This window comes from Macadamia integrifolia, chromosome 1, assembly GCF_013358625.1.
Source record: "Macadamia integrifolia cultivar HAES 741 chromosome 1, SCU_Mint_v3, whole genome shotgun sequence".
NCBI classification, from domain to species: domain Eukaryota; kingdom Viridiplantae; phylum Streptophyta; class Magnoliopsida; order Proteales; family Proteaceae; genus Macadamia; species Macadamia integrifolia.
Window position 1 is genome coordinate 11,845,618 of NC_056557.1, and position 19,293 is coordinate 11,864,910.

At 38.9% G+C, this 19,293-nt stretch overlaps 1 pseudogene; it reads right to left on the reverse strand.

The window, feature by feature from the left end:
* Positions 1–814: 814 nt before the first annotated feature.
* LOC122063959 lies at positions 815–18,965 on the reverse strand (annotated as a pseudogene).
* Between the last annotated feature and the right edge of the window lie 328 nt (positions 18,966–19,293).

Here is a 19,293-nt window from a genome sequence, read left to right on the forward strand (position 1 = left end):
GAAATCAATTTTAAGATTTTCAGGTCAGCATGCATGATCATGGAAAGAATTTTTGAGAGGTAGCTAGGGAAAGGAAATATTATAGTATCATGAAATGGTAAGAACAATTTAGGCATAGAAAAATAACGCAATTGTTATTCAAGGAAATTTTATCTAACAGTAGATATTTAAGATATGCTTAATATAGCAACAAGCGGAATTTTCTGTTTTAGAAGCTTTATGGAAAAAAATTTTGGCTATATATCAAGTTCTAAAAAGAATTTCTAGAGGTGCAAAAGGTTTTCCATATTAATTAATAGATATGATAAAATACAATCTAGGATTGGTCTCGTCTCAACTTTTAGATTCAGACTTATACATATAACCGCCCATGTATGGACATATTCACTTTCAACTATCCATTTCATTTTTTTAAATTACAAAATTTCAGTAGATTTTAAGAAATTCATCATACACATTATTGGCCAATTGCATTTGGGCTAAAACTTAGCATATGAGCAAGGGACTATAAAAATTGTAGTTCTATACAATATGTCATGTGGAAGATGATTGTGACAATATAAAAATACTGATGGACTAATAAAAATTCTCCCAAAGTTTATAAACATTCATGAAGAAAAAGATTACTTCTCCCCCTCTTATCTTCTTTTCTTACTCCAATACTTTAACTGAATACCAATGCCAACTCAGATGATCACAAGCAGCTTCGACGTCCCAACAGTGTGTTGTCATACTCAAAAATAGCAATGAACCTTAGTTTAATGCAGCCGACTTACTTTAAACATTTAAATTCAGTTATTAGACTTTCTAAATACTAGCAACCACATCTTTGAGTATACTCCTTAACAAGCTTTGCAAATGATGATGACTTGTTCACTAGCAAATTAGACGGGGAATCATATTCAACTACAAGGCCTGCTTAGGAGAAGAAAATATGTCAATATCTGAGGAGGAAAGAGCCATTAAAAGATGAGAAGATGTATCATCAAACTCAATTTAATTTGTTTGATTGTGGTGTACTATTTATTAGCTACTAACCATTATCGAGAAGCAGGACCATATCGACATCAAGAATCGATGTTATCCTATGTGCGATTGTGATGACAGTAGACTCTAAAAAATGTTGAAGAAGTGTTTGCTGAATTAGATAGTCAGTCACAGTATCCATTGATGCAGTAGCTTCATCAAGTACGATCACTTTGCTACTGTTGAGTAATACCCACCCTAAACAAACTAGTTGCTTTTGACCCATGCTCCAACTCTCTCCATTCTCAGTAACTATAATAGCCACCATGTGAAAATAGGTTAGCTAATCATAATCTTATTTTTCATTAACTTTTCTTCACTTACTTCTTACTGGAAAAGGGATTGGGGGCTAGGGGTTAGGTTGTACATTAAAAGTTAATTATATCATACAATAATATACTAGTGCATGGATATTGATGTTGAGAAACTTTGATATAAAATAAATATTAGAAGAAACTAACCTTCAGAATCAAGCTTCCCTTCTTTCTTTCTAACTTCTTCACCAAGTTGGCATTTATCTAAAGCCTAAGACAACAAAAAATCCATGTCAACTTACCACCTAGCTTGATTATTTAAGATGGCACAAGTGGTCATTCTTGGTGAGCTAAACAAAAGAAGAAATGAAAACGCTACGAAGCAAATAACACTCTTCTCAAGCCCAAAGTTGATCCAATGAATTGACTTCAATATCTTAGTTGAAAAAAAAAAAAAAAAAATCCACAAGAAAGAAGTTTATAGAGATACATCTCTCAACCAATCAATTGTGATGTGGTTTGTTTGTGTGTGTGTGTGTGTGTGGATCATTAGTAAATTGAAGATATTTCTACCCTATCTTTGTAACTCATTAAAGATTATTCATTGAATGGAAAAAATCCTCACCTCCCAAATCTGTTCATCACTGTATTCTTTAAGTGGGTCAAGATTGCTTCTTAAAGTATCCTCAAACATTGCAGGGTCTTGCAGTATGATGCTTAATCTTGTCCGCAAGTCATGAAGGCCAATCTTCGAAATGTTGACATCATCTACCAAAATCCAACCAATTGTAGGTTCAATCATACGAAAGAGAACCTGTATGAGAGTTGATTTACCATTTCCCGTTCGTCCAACAATACCAATCTTCATCCCTCCATGGAAAGTGCATGTGAGACCTCGTAAGACAAGAGGAAGTTGTGGGGCATACCAAACCTACATATATATCAAATAGTTAAATCATTAAAATTAGAATATTCCATAGGAACAGAAAGAACTACTCAACAACATTAGGCTTCATAGAGTCTATTAGATAAAAAGAAGAAATAAGGATTGGAATCTAAATTGGGTATTACCTAGAGATCAACAATGTCAATTTTTTCTTTTGATGGCCATTCATAACTTGGCCTATTTTCTTCTACAATCAGAGGGGGTTCACTAGGGATGCATGCATATTACAATATTCTCTCAATAGATATAATTTGATTCTCGAGAGTTCTAAGATCCCATAAAACCCCATACATACTGAAACCAAGCCTATGTGTGACTATTAAGTAACACCTTCAAAAGAGAAAAGAAAAGAAAATAAATTCAAATATATGCTTTCACGTGAGGAATCAATTATAGTTTTCCTAAAGGATGAATTTATAAAATTTCAAATTCAAGTGTTTTCCAGGACTGAGTAATTCCTTTGGCATTGAGATCAAGAATATTAAAGAGACAGCATATGTGATAGATGCCAACATTTCCATGCAGAGGCATAACCATTCCATTGCACCTGAGAAATGAAATTTGGGTCAGGAGTACCCATCTACCAGCTTGAGGTATGTGTCCATGAACCTATCTTCTTGATCAAAACACCTGATTGTAGTTGAACCTAAACTTGATTCAGTATAATGTTGTATAATTGGAGCATGACATACTCCGCTTAACCTTGATAGTTCTCGTGATGTACATATGTAGTATTTCTACAAGATGAGGTGCATGAAAAAAAATTAAAATTAGATTCAAAATAAAAAATTTTTAATGAAAGTATAGTTGGTGAAAAACTGATATAGATTCTTCTATGAGGAAAATTTTAATGAAACTATAGGGAAATTGTTGAAAAAATGGTAGGATAGAGAGCGTCTGGCGATTCAGTAGAGAATAGAGCTATGGCTGTGGAGGATGATGATGGAGGTGCTCGGGAATCTCTGGATCGTGATCCAGAAGGTCCTCCACAGGATGAAAGGCACGAGGGTGCAGGCCAGCGACGTTCATATGCAAAAGCTTTGGGTGTTTCGACTTGGCCTGCCATTGATACTCTTCTAGAGCCGATTCAGGTAGGGAGTAAACGACGAGTAGTGATCCATCAGAGAGACTATGAATCGAAGAGGCAAAACGCCTGTTTTGCCTTAATCGGAAGGGTTAACTTCCGGTTGATTTCTTTGGATGCCTTGAGAGGGGAGGCTCGGGAAAAATGGAACCTAAGTCAAGGGGTGCTAATGCATCCGTTGGGAAAAGGATATGTTATCTTTCAATTTCAATGCAAGGGCGACAAGGCAGCAGTGTGGTGAAGATCACCCCTTAGGGTTGGTGATCAGGTTATTCGATTTCAACATTGGAAGCCCGATTTCAATATTCATGAGAAGCAATCCTTTACAAAACTTGTATGGATACGTTTTCTAGATCTTCCGCTCGAATATTGGCACAAAAATGTTCTATTGTCTATTGCAAAGGTGGTAGGGCGCCCTGTTGCCTTAGACAAACGAAAAGACAAGACCTTCTTGGCTATTTTACGAGGGTGCTGGTGGAGATTGACATCTCTGACTTGGCAGTGAGGGTGGAGGAAGTCCAGGTCAAAAGATTTGAACCAGGCACCTCTTAGGTGTATGGTTTTTGTCAAAAGGTTGTATATGAGGATAATGTGGAACACTACGGCCATTGCAAGCGAGTAGGCCATTTGATTTCCAAATGTAGGCTGAAGAAATTGGATGAAGAAAAGCAGTGTGCGGCTAATAAATTAGCTGAGATTCCAGGGGCAGTATACGTTGAAGAGGACATAGTTGACTCAACCAGGGCCAACTTGGTGGGTCGGCTTTCTCCTATTTTGGAAGGAAATCAACAAGAGCATTCTTAGCAATCTCCTCATAATGGAGAGCGTGAGAATGGTATCACTCTTTCTGTGAATAACTCTCCCCAATTTCCTAATATGGAAGAAGGAGAGATTCAAATTGATTTGGACTCTACCAATTCAAATCTCCCCAATTTAGTAAAGAATGGATTGGCGCAAGAGGATGTGGATATGAACAATGATGTCAGTCAGCATGATGTGGACCGGTCTAGCTCTAAGACCGGCTCAGAATATGGGTCTCTCTCAAACCAAGATGATGAGGAGGACGGTGAATTGAACCAGAATGGGAACCCGTCTGTCTCTAAAAGAATGTAAAAACAGAACTAGGAGGATGTGATGCATGCTCTCCCCATGGACCCTGTGCGTCTTTCCTCATGACCCAAGAGGATGGGAATGGCCTTAGGCTCTAGTCGTGGGACTTTGGTAGGTAGGGGAGGCCGATCTTCCTCCAATAGGGACCCTCAGCCCACTGTTCGAGCTCTAGTGAGTAGGAGGGAAGCAGCGATGTTGGTAGTTGCAGTGGTGGATGATGCGGCGGATGCTCTCGAGAAAGGCACAGAAGTGGGAGAAAAAAGGGGAAGAAAGAAAAAGCAGAGCGGTTAGGCTTCAAATCCTGACAAAGGTGGTTGCAAAAATTGTTAACCATGTGTGTTCTATTCTGGAACATTCGGGGTGTTCAAAAGGAGGCTGGTAGGAGGGCTTTGAAATATCTTCTCAGAGAATCTTCGCCAGAGATTTTATATGTGGCTGAACCGATGATTGAGGTCAGTAGTTTTCCTTCATTATTTTTTGGTAAATTGGGTTATGCGGCTGAGGTGATTCCCAATAATCGTCAGGAGAGGGTGCTCAATATTTGGGTTATCTGGAAGCGAGATATGGCTCATCCTTCCCTGGTTTCAATGTTAGACCAACAACTTACTGTTGAAATTGATTGGATGGGTAAAAGAGTTCTCATGTCTTATTCATGCCAGTTGTTTCAAAATTGAGCATAGATCTCTTTGGTCTGATCTTGCTTTGATTTCTACTACTTCTCCATGGATAGTTATTGGCGACTGTAATGCCACTCTAATGTCTCATGAGAAAAGAGGGCCAGGTAATTTTAATTTGGGGTCGGCAACGGAGTTCCAGGCTATGGTTGATACGTGTATGCTCCTTCCCTGCCCCTCTCAAGAGAAAAAATACACTTGGTCGAACAACCGTAAAAGGGGTAATGTGTTGGCAGTCTTGGACCGGAGTTTTTATAATGAGCAGTGGATTGATGAGTTCAAGAATGTTTCGCAGTGGGTTCTCACATGCTCTGCATCGGATCACTATCCTCTTTTGATTCAGTCTTCTGCTGTTCCAAAACCTCCCAACATCCCATTTTGCTTCCATAGCTTCTGGATGGAGAACAACGGTTTTCTCCCTATGGTGGAGAATGTTTGGTCCCAGTCTGTTAGTGGAAATCCAATTTCTAGACTAGCCCAAAAGCTGAAATTTGTAAAATTAGCTGTCAAGGCCTGGGCAAAAGGGGCTTTCCCTAATCTAAATGAGGAGGTGGATAAGGCTACGTCAAATTTAAAAAGAGTGCAAGATTCTATTGCTGAATCTGGAATGACCGACGCTCTTTTTAATGAAGAAGCCGATACAAAAGCTGCTCTCTTGAATGCCTCAAAGCTTTAGGAGAAGATGTGGTCTGAGAAAGCAAAGATCAAATGGTTGAAGAATGGGGATCAGAACTCAAAATTTTTCCATCTCTCGGTTAAAATTAGAAGATCAAAAACTCAGATTAGCTCTCTGCGGTGTGAGGATGGTTCTTGGATTTTGGATCATCAGGATTTGGCCAATTATATGGTCAACTATTATGAGAATTTCCACTCTCATACTCTGATATCTCCTCATCATGAGTTGCTCGACCAGATACCAAAAATATTATCTGATGACAATAAATTTTTTTCTGGATTCCATTCCTACCAGAGAGGAAATCAAGCAGGCAGGGTGGGACCTTGATGCAGATAGATCTCCAGGGCCTGATGGCTTCTTAGGTCAGTTGTTTAGAAGGTGTTGGGACATTGTGGAGAAGGACTTTTGTCGGGAAATTTTTTATTTTTTCCTGGTAGGAAAGATCCCTAAAGGGGTCAATAATTGTCTCCTCACCTTGATCCCTAAAATTAATGGTGCATCATCCTTAGATAAATTTCGACCCATTTGTATGGGGAATTTTTTTTGTAAGGTCTTATCCAAAATTTCTGCCACTAGATTAACTTCTCTTCTCCCAAGATTAATTTCTGCAGAACAGGGTGCCTTTCAGAAGGGTAAAATCATCTCCTCAAATATTGGCCTAGCGTCCGAGCTAGCTAATTTGATGCACTCTACAGTAAGGGGAGGCGGTATGGGCATAAAGCTGGACATGCAAAAGGCTTATGATTCCCTTTCTTGGGAATTTTTATTTGCCACATTAGAAAATTTTGGCTTCTCTCCAAAGTGGATTAACGAGGTTCACCAGCTGCTTATTTCAACAATGATTTCTATCTTATTGAATGGAGGTCTAGTGGGATTCTTTGGGGTTGGCCGTGGTTTGAGACAAGGGGACCCCATCTCTCCTATTCTGTTCATTTTGGCCAAGGAAGTGCTATGTAGAGGCCTCAAAAATATGGATATGGAAGGTAAGATGAAATCTCTCTCGGGTCCGAGAGGTGCTGTTACTCCCTCTCATCTGCTTTTCGTAGATGACATTTTCATTTTTATGAATGGTTCTGCCACTTATGTTAAGTAGCTCCATGCTTTTTTATCCAAGTATCAGGAGTTCTCTGGTCAGAAGATAAACTTAGAGAAAAGCAAGATATTTTTTGGGAAACTTGCTCCTCATAGAAGACAATTTATTACTGAGTATTTGGGAGTGGCAGCGGCTACCCTTCCCACCAAATACCTGGGGGTGGAGATCTTTAAAGGAAGAGTGAAAAATAACCACCTCCTTCCTCTTCTGGATAAGATAAAAGGTAGACTTGCAGGATGGAAAGGGAAACTCCTATCTATGGCTGGGAGGATGGAGCTTGTTAAGTCGATCATTTCTGGGATTCCAATCCATAACTTCTCTATCTATTGGTGGCCTGAAGGATCGACAAAGTTGGTGGAGCGTTGGATGCAAAATTTTGTCTGGTCAAGGGATATGGAGGTCTCGAAGAAGATTGTGATTAAATGGGATAAGGTATGTAGACCAAAAGAAGAAGGTGGTTTGGGCATCAGAAGATTGTGAAAGTTGAACTTTGCTTGTGTAAATTGGCGGGGTAGATTAAACATGAAGACTCCATCATGAGCAGATTCTTCAAGGAACGATTTATTAATGTTGATGGTTCGCTGAAAATGGGATATAAATCCTCCTCCATATGGCCGGGCTTGAAGAAGGTGTGGAATTTTATTTCTAAACATGAGCAATGGATTGTAAGTAATGGGGAGAAAATCAATTTCTGGCTAGATCGGTGGCTGGACTTGAAGTCTATTGTAGCACTCTCCAATCTAGATCAATCCCTTTTCTCTGGGACAAAGGTGAAAGTTGCAGATTTTATTGATAATTCCTCTTGGGATTTTACTCCAGTCGACTCTATTTTCCTTGCTCAAAAGTGGGACAAAGCAAAAAATATTCTCATCCAGAATGTAGAAGACTCTTGTGTTTGGCGGTTAACCTCTTTAGGTGTTTTCTCTATAAAATCAGTTTGGGAAGAATATAGGGAGAAACACCAAAAAATTAGTTGGTATTCTCTTATTTGGTGTTCTGGTATTCAGCCAAGAAAAGCTACTTTTGCTTGGCGAATGATACAGAATAAATTGCCAACCGATGACAATGTTCGTAGAAGAGGAATTCCCCTTGTATCTCAATGCTCGCTGTGTGGCAAAGAGGAGGAGTCGTTGATCCATATTTTCTACAAATCTGAATTTTCTTCTAGCATATGGAGAGATTTCTACTTTGGCTTTGATGTGCAATGGCCTCCATTTGTGGACGTGGATAATCTCTGCGCGTGGTGGAAACAAACTGCTAGAAAGTGCTATTTTAAAAGAGTGTGGCTAAGTGGCTTCTCCCTTCTTCCATATTTCATATGGCAGGTAAGGAATGCAAGATGATTTGAGGAAAAATCGGTAAGAACCAATCACTGTTTTGCAATGGTAAAGAGTGAGATCAGCCTCCAGGAGATGGCGGTTTCTGGCTCCCCCCTTCCTTTCGAGGCACTTCTTTGTGCTAGACGACTGGGTATTTCTAGAATTCCCTATAAACCCAAGGAGATCTTAGAAGTTTTCTGGTGTCCTCCCCCTCCAGGATGGGTAAAGCTTAACTCTGATGGGTGCTCCCTAGGGAACCCAGAAAAGGCAGGGGCTGGTGGAGTGCTCCGGAATGATAAAGCTGAGGTGATGCAATCTTTCAGACAATTTTTGGGAGTACACACAAACTTTGAAGCTGAAGTCCTAGCAGTTATTTATGGTCTGGAAATGGCTAGAGTGATGGGTGTTACCCAATTATGGGTTGAGTGTGACTCGGTGGCCGTGGTTCTGCTTATTTCTCTATGGAAAGTCCCGTGGTATGTACTTCAAAGGTGGATGAGCTTAGGCCTTACCTGCAGTCCATAACCTGGAAGATTACTCATTGCCTATGTGAAGCTAACCCGGTGGCTGATTTTCTTGCAAAGTCTGCTACAAAATTTGAAGAGTCTTCTCCTGTATTTTCCTGGCCCGCGCTTGTTGCCATGGAGTTAGATGTTGATAGGGACAATCTGCCTAGATACCGTTTTAAATAATGGTGTTTTTGTTGCTTTGTTTATTTTTTGGTTTGGCTGGGTTTTAGCTTTGATTTCTTATCTGCTGATGGCAATGCCGAAGGTGGATTAATCTTCAACTAATTCCATACAGCTTGTTCATTTTCCATGTACATTCTTTCTTTCTTTTCCCTTCTTTTTTAATACATATGATCTTCTAGCGAAAAAAAGTTAATGAAACTATAAGAAAATATTTCACTCTATTTTATCATTTCAACTATTCTCTGTTGAATGGTTACTATTTTTTTTTTAATATTATTAAATGTTGCTAAGATTATATACATTACTTGTATATTGACAATCATAACATTTCAAATCCTAAATTTTTAAATAAAATTACAAAACATTGACGTAGAATACATCCAAAGTGAGAACTAGCAATGCACATTGGGAATTTGGACCCCTCCGTTGTGGGGATCAACCAAATGGAAGAAGATGAGGGGGACCGCCCCAAAGTTATAGCCAAAGCTAACCTAAGTGCACAAGCACATAGCTTAACGAAGGCATACTTGCTCTTTTACTAGTCTCCACTCTCACTACTACTATGTCAGAAATTGTGTTGTATCTAAATATTTTTTGGGCAAGGGAATGCTACCCGTTGGCATAGGTACAAACCAGCACATATGGCCAATGGGAGGGCTGGCGCAAACATCTTCTGCCAAGGGTAGCATGGTCCTTCCACACCCCTACATCTAGGCGTGTACATGAACTTGCGGGCTGTGTTCTTTCTTCTTTTACCAAAACTTCATGTTTTTGTCAATTTTTAAATTCAGTTAATAACCACATGTGTGGTGTCCATTTTTTTTTTTTTTTTTAATTTAAATATGATTATGATGGACGTACTGGACAAGATGACTTCATTATGAATGTGCAATTTACCAAAAAAAGAAGTTTAATACAGCCTAGGTATCTTACTTAAGCTAAGTGTAATTCTTTAATTTACAAACTTACCATAAAGTGCAGCCCACACACTCACTCAGCAAAGAAATGATCATAAAGGAAAAAAGAACCAGTGATTTCAGACGGCGATGGGCTACAAATCCACCTTCCGCATTGCCATCAACAGAAATGCAACCCAAACAAAGAAGAAAATTCTCAAAAATTAATTATACAAATCTATATCTGGGTCTCTGCTAAGCATCCTAGATAACATCCTCTGCAAGAAATGAAGGGGCAACGTCCCAATGGGTAGAAGACATTGTTTCTGCAGCATGCTTGGCTAACTTATCCGCAACATTATTGGCCTTGCGAAAATAGTGTGTTATTATCCATGAAGAACTAACAAGGAAGGCTTTGCAGAATCTCCATTATTGTTCAAACATCCATGGAATGTTATGATTTTTAATACATAACACCACAAATAAAGAGTCACATTCAATCCAAAGCTTTTTCAAATTCATTTGCATGGCTTGATGGATACCGAATAAGAAAGCTCCGAACTCAGCAACGAAGTTTGTTGAGATTCCGTGATAAATTGCAAAACATCTTATTAGTTATTGTTGTCTCTAAAAATTCTATTTGTTGCTGATTGACCTGGATTTCCAAGGGATTAACCATTTATGTTCAACTTGATGAAATCTTTCATTGGGGGGTTACAAAGCACTTCCACAATATTTGTTTTCTGAGTTGGTCCAATTTTCACCTTCAATTTTTAGAAAGGTCACAGATTGACTTCATACTTATAGAAACCAAGGAAGAGAACTCAATCAGATCATTTAGAGTTGTCTTGACTATCGCTTGGATTGAGTGATCTCTATTATCCTGTTTCCTGGAGTTTCTTTCCTTCCAAAGGTTGAAAGGAATGAGAATGACTAAGGGCAGCCACACTTGCCGCAACAGGATAGCATTAGCTTTCCTCTTCCACCACGAAAAGAATTCTTCCATTGAAGGAAAACCATCCCAATGAATATTGAAGATGGAGAGCAGTTCCTTCCAAACATTTACACAAAAGTCACATTCAAGGAAGATATGAAGGAGAGATTCTTGGTTATTTTTGCACATCTCACATCTAGAGACCAATGGACTCTCCTATTTTTTATTTGATCATCTGTTGGAAGGTGACCATGATCATCCTCTAGCCAAACATATAGAACCTTGGGTGCAGACCTTTTTGCCACACCAATTTTTTCAATGTGAAGTGTTCTTCTTTCTTATACTGTCCCAAGCTGAATACACAGAAAAAAAGACCCGACTCTGTGAGAGTCCAGACATGTCTATCTTTCATAGCCACTGAAGGTAGCTCAACGGATCTGATCTGATCACATAGTGCTACAAGAGTGTGGTTAGAAACCACTGGAAAAAACCACTGCCTATCCACAATAAAATCTGATAATAAAGCTGATAAATTATTAGGAATAGAAGGGTTAGCAAGAATATCCACAATTCTAGAACCATTCAACCATCGATCGTACCAAAACTTGATAGACTCGCCATTGCCCACTATCCATCTTTCTGAATCTTCTATAAAATCCCAAACTTTACGACAACCAGAGAGAATAGAAGATGTAACCCATTTTTTCAACGAACCATCATTCGCAAGAAAACGACCCCTTATAAATTTAGCAAACATAGAATGGTCTGATTTGGTGAACCAACCCAATTTAGCTAAAAGGGCTAAGTTGACCTCTCTTAGACATTTGATACCTAAACCACCTTCATGCTTAGGCTTACATAGAGTGTCCCATTTGATGATTATTACTTTAGAGGAGGATGCTTCTCCAGTCCAGATAAAATTTCTAAGCCAAGACTCCATAAAAGCAATAGAAGAAGAAGGCCACAGATATAATGAAAAATTGTGGATTGGAGTGCTGCTCATGATCGATTTCACTAACTCAACTTTGCCTGCCATAGAGAGAAGAAGACCCTTCCACCCTGCTAGTCTTTCTTTGAATTTGTCCACTAGAGGCAAGATAGAACTAATTTTAACTCGACCCTTAAAGATCTAAACTCCTAGATATAAGGTGGGAAAGTAGCATTCTGGAATTTTCAAAACCTCCTTGATATGAGCTTTTCTAGAAGACAGAATCGAACCTAAATAAATTTTGCTTTTATCGAGAATGAAAGCTTGACCAAAGTAAGACTGATACCTGTCTATGAATCCCTTTAGATTCTTCATACCACGAACTTCTGCATTGATGAAAATAAAAAGATCATCGGCAAATAACAAACGAGAGGGAGTAAAAGCCTGTCTTGGGCCTTGCAAGCCTTTAACCAAGCCTTTAGCTGAAGATCTTGGAGGCCACAACAAAGCACCTCTTCTGCCAAGATGAATAGCATGGGAGAAAGACGGTCTCCTTGGCGAAGACCCCTTTTCCCCCCAAAGAAACCGACAAGGCCACCATTAATCAGAGCTGATAGCTTAGTAGATCCAGTCAATCCATCTGAGGTGAAATCCAAACTTCTCCAAGACATCAAATAGGAAGTTCCACTCCAATGTATCAAAAGCCTTTTGAATATCAAGCTTTAACCCTATGCTCCCTCCAAAACACTTTCCACCCATCCTATTGGTTAGCTCAGAAGCTACACCAATAGAGGAGTAGATAACTTTTCCTTTTTGAAAGGAACCCTCCTCCTTTGAAATGAGTTTTGGAAGCAGCCCTGACAAACAAGTAGCTAGGATCTCGGGACTCATTTTAAAAACAAAGTTCCCAAGACATAGTGGACAAAATTGGCTAACTCTCCTTGCATTCCTGACCTTAGGGATTGCAGTGCAAACATCTAAACCTACAACATCCCAGCATATTTAAAAGTACCAGGGAAGCCATATGGGCTTGGGGCACTATCAGGATCCAGATGAAGCATAGCTGACCTGATTCCTCCCAAGAAGGAATTGCAATCATCATTTCAATGTCTTCCTCAGACACAAGGTTAGGGATATTATCTAGCAGCTCATCATCCCGAACTGAGGTCCCTTTTTGTGAAATCGGTGAAAGTGCTCTACCACCTTATTACCAATACTATTAACATCCTTGTGAAAAGATCCATCATCTATGTGCAACTCACAGATGATATTCTTGGCCCTGCGCATTTTAGTAGAGAGATGAAAGTACTTTGACCAACGGTCCCCATGCTTTGCCTTGATTTCTCTGCCCAAAGCTTCTCCTGAAGCACCACTTCATGGTCCAAATCACTTTTGATTGCTTGTTCGCCTGTTCTTTATCAAATAGATGATCATTTATACCAAATACCTTAATCTCCTTCATTACATCATCCAAACTCGTTTCTAGCTTGGACACTTCTTGATCAATGTGAGGGAAGGTAGTCTAGCCTAGGTCGAATAGGGCCTTTCAACTATTTGAGGTTTGAGAAACAACAAATAAAGGTGTTCCATGCATTGTCACCTCCCACGAAGATCGCACAAAGTCGATGAAGTCATCATGCTTTGTCCAAAAACGATTCAAATAGAAAGGGGTATTTTGAGGTCTAGGCACCTTCTTGCTATCCATCACAATGGCCGAGTGATCATAGTACCCTCTAGGAACAACCCTTTGAGAACACCTAGGGAAATTGTTCATCCAAGCTTTATTACACAAGAAACGATCCTGAACAACACAAACATTAAACTTCTTCTGTTATTTGATCATGTGAACTTACAACCAACAGAAGGCAGAGATAAAAGGGAAGATGCCACAATAAAAGTTGCAAATTCCTCAGTAGAGCCAACATTAAACCTCCCAAGACCCCTCTTCTCATGAGCATAAAAATAAGCATTGAAGTCACCTATGACCATCCAAGGTTGCATAGAACCCGAAATAGCACAAAGGTCGCTCCATAATTGCCTTTGCGTTGATTTGAAGCAATTCATATGAACAACAAATATGAAACACTTCATCCCCGTCACCTCCAAACGCATATAAATATGCTGATCAAATAACAAAATCACAATAGGGCATTGAATACCCTCCTTCCAGAAAAACCATATATTTGGAATTGCATCAATTCTACTATTAGAGATAAAATCAGAACAGTAACCCAAAGAAGATAGAAACTTGGAAGGGCACTTGTCTGAAGTTACTTTTAGCTCAGCTAAACAAAAGAAAGAAGGGTCGTGCTCTTTGATAAGAAAACAAATTTCTGCTCTTGCACGCCTATTTCCTACTCAACGAATATTCCAATAGATTCCTTTCATTGGAGATTAGATCTGGAGCTGCGGGTTGTGCGATGTTCACCATCGCCTTCTCTAGGAGCTTAATTTAGTGCCTCATCATGTACAATGGCAAGCTCATTTCCACGTCTTTTCTCTTTCATAGTACCATGGGCACTAGTCTGAGCTTCATGCATATGTAAATTTTCTACCATCATCAGATACATGTATTATGTTGTGACATCCTTCTGGCATTAATAGGTCATAGTGCACAATTGCCAAACGACCTGTGTCCTAACATCCACCATCATCGTAGAAAGCCCAGAATCTGTACTCCTTATACCCCTAGATGGCATTGCTTGTACTGGAATTGGAGCTGGTAATGGGATGGCATCCAAGACAATTTCTAGCCTTCCCTCAATCTCAGTCGCACCATTCAAGCCCATTGCACCATCATGATCCACTAAATCCATGGATGTAGTAGAGGGGTTAGAATAGGTAACATCTCCAGCACCTTCCTCAATCCTTTCACATGGAATATTTTCCATATTACCCACTACTATATTATTCGAAGGAATGTCAGAATTAGAAACCGGATCAATACACTGAGAAGTTTTCATATTCGGCTCAACAACAGTAGTAGTTGCCATTCTCGTGGCCAAATGATCACTCCCATCAAATACTGGATGGACATCTTCCACTGCTGGTTGCACAACCCTTGGCCGCCCTTCATGTCTCTGTCTCCAGCGAGGTAGAGTTTCCTGTTGATCCACATATGTAGCCCCTGGAACAAAAGGGTCACTCTCACTTTCTTTTTGTGTTCCACGACAAGACTCTGTACTGACGACAAACTGCACATCGAGAGGGAGGGTCTATGAACTCAACCACTTGCTTGAAGATAAACAAAGCATCAGAGTATAGATGTTCTCGTTCCCCGTATAATTTCTTTACCCTAGGTTACAAGTCATCTTATCTACACAAGCACGTGCGAAGTGACTAAAGTGGGAGTCCCTTGTGCGTCGATCGATAGCAATAGGCCTTCCCACGATCGATATCAATAGGCCTTCCCACAACCTTAGCCATAGAGAAGAATTTCCTCATGACCAGTACTCTTGGGAAAGGTTAGGGAATCTAATCCACATTAGCATGTGAGTGGTATCATCTTCATCCGCTTTAAATTCTGGCCACCATTGTTGGAAGCACAATAACTGGCCATCAAAATGCACTGGACCTCTCTTCCACACTTGCATCATCTTTGCCTCAAAGCAAAGCAGAAGCAAAAGAGGACAAAGCCCTTACCCAAGGACTCCAGATGGACCTCCTCCTTTCATGACCATGATTGCACCACAAAGCAAACCTGGTCCATCGTGGTCAGTCAAAAATTAACCCAGCCAAGCAGTGAGAATTTATGTTTGTTCATCTGTCCCAAATACGCTACTTGTAGGATCCTAATGTGTGTCATGTTGCCAATGAGGACGGGGAAGGAAGATTTTCAAAGGATGGTAAAGAACCTCTCCCCATTGCCTCCGCATAAGAACTGTTCCCAATCCCCACCACATACTTACCAGAACCCACTGCCACTGCATAAGAGCTAGGATGCGCTTAGTTGAGAATAGAAAGTGGGACTGGTTCCTCAACTCTTAGCGGGATTGGAGCATCTTCAGTACATCATGGAACCTGCAGAATCCTATTAGGAATCAGATGAGGTTCCCCAATGATGAACGGATCCCCAACCTAGCCATCCAGATCTCCGTTGTCTTCCAAGAAGCGTCGATCACATTCAGAAGTTTCTTGTGATCCCTAGAATCCCCACTCATTATCGCTCCTCTAACCCTCATATGCTTTCTTTTATGTGAGTCTTTAGCTCTAATAGGTAGAACGCTTGGGCATTCCAAAGATCCAATATTATATTTTTATCTAAACATATCTAATATATTTTATGCATATCAAAAGAATAACCATGTACCCTTCGGTACACTTGACACTTTAATAACATTGGATTTGTGTGGGCCTTTTTTCTTATACAATTTCGACCAGCAAAATACCACAATTTTGTTTTAATTAGCACTAAAATATATGATATGTGATTAGTGTATATTATTTATAAATTCAAGAAAATATAAAGATTTAAATAACAACTTTTACCCCCAAGCATTTATGCACCCACCATTATACCACTGTTTGTGCAAACAAAGAAAATTTATCATTCACTAATCAAATAAAGCTTAAACCAACTTGTGTTATGGTCTGATTAACCATAATATATATATATATATATGGCTGAGTTTGATTTGAAATTTTAATCAGAAGAAGTGGAAATAGAATTACCTGGTACCAAATGCAAGTCAGAGTCATTGGAATAAAAATTATTAACACTTGCCATGCAGCCTATGACATTACTGCAATAGTTCCCAGAAAATCTATGACTGACACAAGAAGTTCTTCCATTTGAAGTGGAATAGAAGTATCAACTACATTTTGATCCATGGAAGCCTGTATATAAAAATAGAGTTATTTAAAATTTATAATCATAGTAATTTATGGTGATCAAACAAGATAGTTTGGATCCCCAAAAGTATTTAAGTATATTTACTAACCCGATTTATAATCCTTCCATCTAGAGTGGAATCAAAAATTGATTGGGGAGCATGAAAAATGCAAAAATGCATTTTCTGGAACAACATGGTAGCGGTCTTGTATCCAACAACTACAATGAGCATCGACCTTATAAGGACACAAAGAGAGCTTCCAAGGGTCAAAGCAACATAAATGATCATGAGAGTGGATCCCCCAACATGAGGTCCCAAATCTGCTGAAACAGGAGTAGCCAACACCATCCAACAATTACTAGCTAATAGGAGAAGCTGAAAAAGAATTTGTGCTAGCAATATCAATGGTACAAAGGCCCCTTTATGTATTGTAGTAACATACTTCCAATAGAGTGAAAATCTAACTCCACCATTTTCTCTCTTTTCATCTTGTACAAGTTGTCCTTCTGATCCATGCAGTTTTTCTGTTTTGTAGTTTTTGGGTTCCTTTTCTTCATCATCTTGAATATTCTTCTCTCTGCATATATTATCATCTTCATCACCATTCATTAAATTATCCAAAGCAACCCCATTTTCAATAAAACTTAAGTCTGCCAAAGCTTTCTTATGTGCACCCACTAACTCTATAAAGTCAGTTCCTGAACTAAGAATTTCATCGTACTTTCCTGCTTGAGTAATCCTTCCATCTGTCATAACCTGCCAAACGAGAGAAGGTAATTAATCACTCTAAACCAGGTTGGAAGACTTAAAGGCTAGAAATAACAATGACACATTCTCACCAGGATTAGATCAGCCCGATATAAAAATTCTACTTGGTGAGTAACATAAATTACGGTTTTTGAATTCAAAATTCCCATCAAACACTCCTTTCACAAAAGTTTAGATTTCACATTAGACACTAAAAAAAAAATATTATTACTTAAAAGGGCCAAATAATTATACATACTAATATGATTTTTTTTTATGTAAAAATAAGCAATATCAAATTACAGCTTTATGAAAAAACATGTATCATTCAATATCATGTTTTTGTATTCCTTGTTTGTTTAGACAACCAAGGTTTCATTCTTCCTAAGTCAATTTTTAAATGGAACTCTACTTTTTGGTGAACAAAATTGCGATGTAAGTGATGAAATGTGGAGATTCAAACTAATTGCATCAAGGAAAGCTTTGGAAGTAGGGCTCATTGTGTAGCTACCTTAAATAGATAAGTTCATGTATGAGCATCCACAACACCAAAAGGATCATCAAACAGATAAACATCCGCATCATGGTACAAAGCCCACGCAATCTGAATTCTTTGCTTTTGTCCACCGCTCAGGTTGATCCCTCTGTCTCCTATAATAGTTTGGTCCCCAAAAGCACATAATTCTAGGTCTTTCTTTAATGAACATGCTTCAAGGATCATCTCATACTTTTCTTTATCCATTTCCTTACCAAACAATATATTATCTATTATCTTACTACTCCGTATCCAAGGTGATTGTGCAACATAGGCCTTCGTCCCATTCAACCTAACGACTCCAGAAACCTTTGGAACTCCCCCAATATGCATGAAAGTAGGGTTGACTTGCCTTTCCCAATAGAACCACAAACAACCACTCTCATACCATGACATGCATGGAAATTAAGATCATTTGAGGTAAGATTAGGAGAATGAAGGTCCCAGGAGAAATTTCCCTCAACAATTTCAATTGCGACCTTGGTACCATCTCTTGGAAGCTTTTGTACTATATCCATATGAAGATCGTCGAGACAGAGGAATGCAGCTATCCTGTCAAGGGAAACTTTACTTTGAACTACCATAGAGATTGTGACTGGGAGAATACATATGGGTGCTTGCAATATCTCAAATGTTGCTAATGTAGATAGAATCTTCCCTGACTCTAGTGTATTTCTCATAAGCATACAAAACCCAAAAGTAGCCATGGATACAAACATGGGACCAGATAAGTAGACAAAGGAAATCATAGCTGATGAATAAAGTAACTTTTTAACCATCTTGTTTCAACATTCCTGAGCTCAATTATATTCCCCAAGAACTTCATCTTCCAGCCCTGGAGCTTGAGAATCCTCATATTCCTCAAAGCCTCAGATGTCACCTTCATTCATCAATCTTTTGAATCCATCAGTTCTCCTTGAAATTTTTCCTGTAGTTTTTCCAGTGGACCATTTGCTAATGACAAAATTATTATGGCAATACAAGCTCCAAATGAAGAGAGCCCAAATCTACTGTACAAGAATAGCAATGCCAAAACAAACTGAACAGGCACTCTCCATACATTGTGCATGTACCAGCTGAAAATGCTAATCCTTTCAACATCAACACTCATCAAATTAATGTTCTCCCCGCTAGTGTGGTTTTGCTTTGATTCTCTTGAAAGTCTGAGACTCTTCTTATAGATTATTGAAAACAATGCAGCACGGACCTTAACTGACATCTTTCATAATTGGAAGAACAAATGCCTTTCTGTGAGGCACCTTATGAGCTTTGAAAGAAAGACAGTAAACACTAGCACATAGCCTTTATATTTTGATTTCCGAGAGCTATTCAGATATATTACAAAAGGATCAATAATATAAGTTCCAACATAAATAGCCACTATTCATACAACGGAGAATAGAGTCGTCCATAGAATTTCTTTTCATATTGAGAGAATCAATGCCTTAACCAACTTGAGTGTGCTAACTGTAGACACCTAATTTTTTCACCCCCCCTGGCGATGATAACACAAGAAGAATTACATGTTGGACATTTTAGACTTGGAG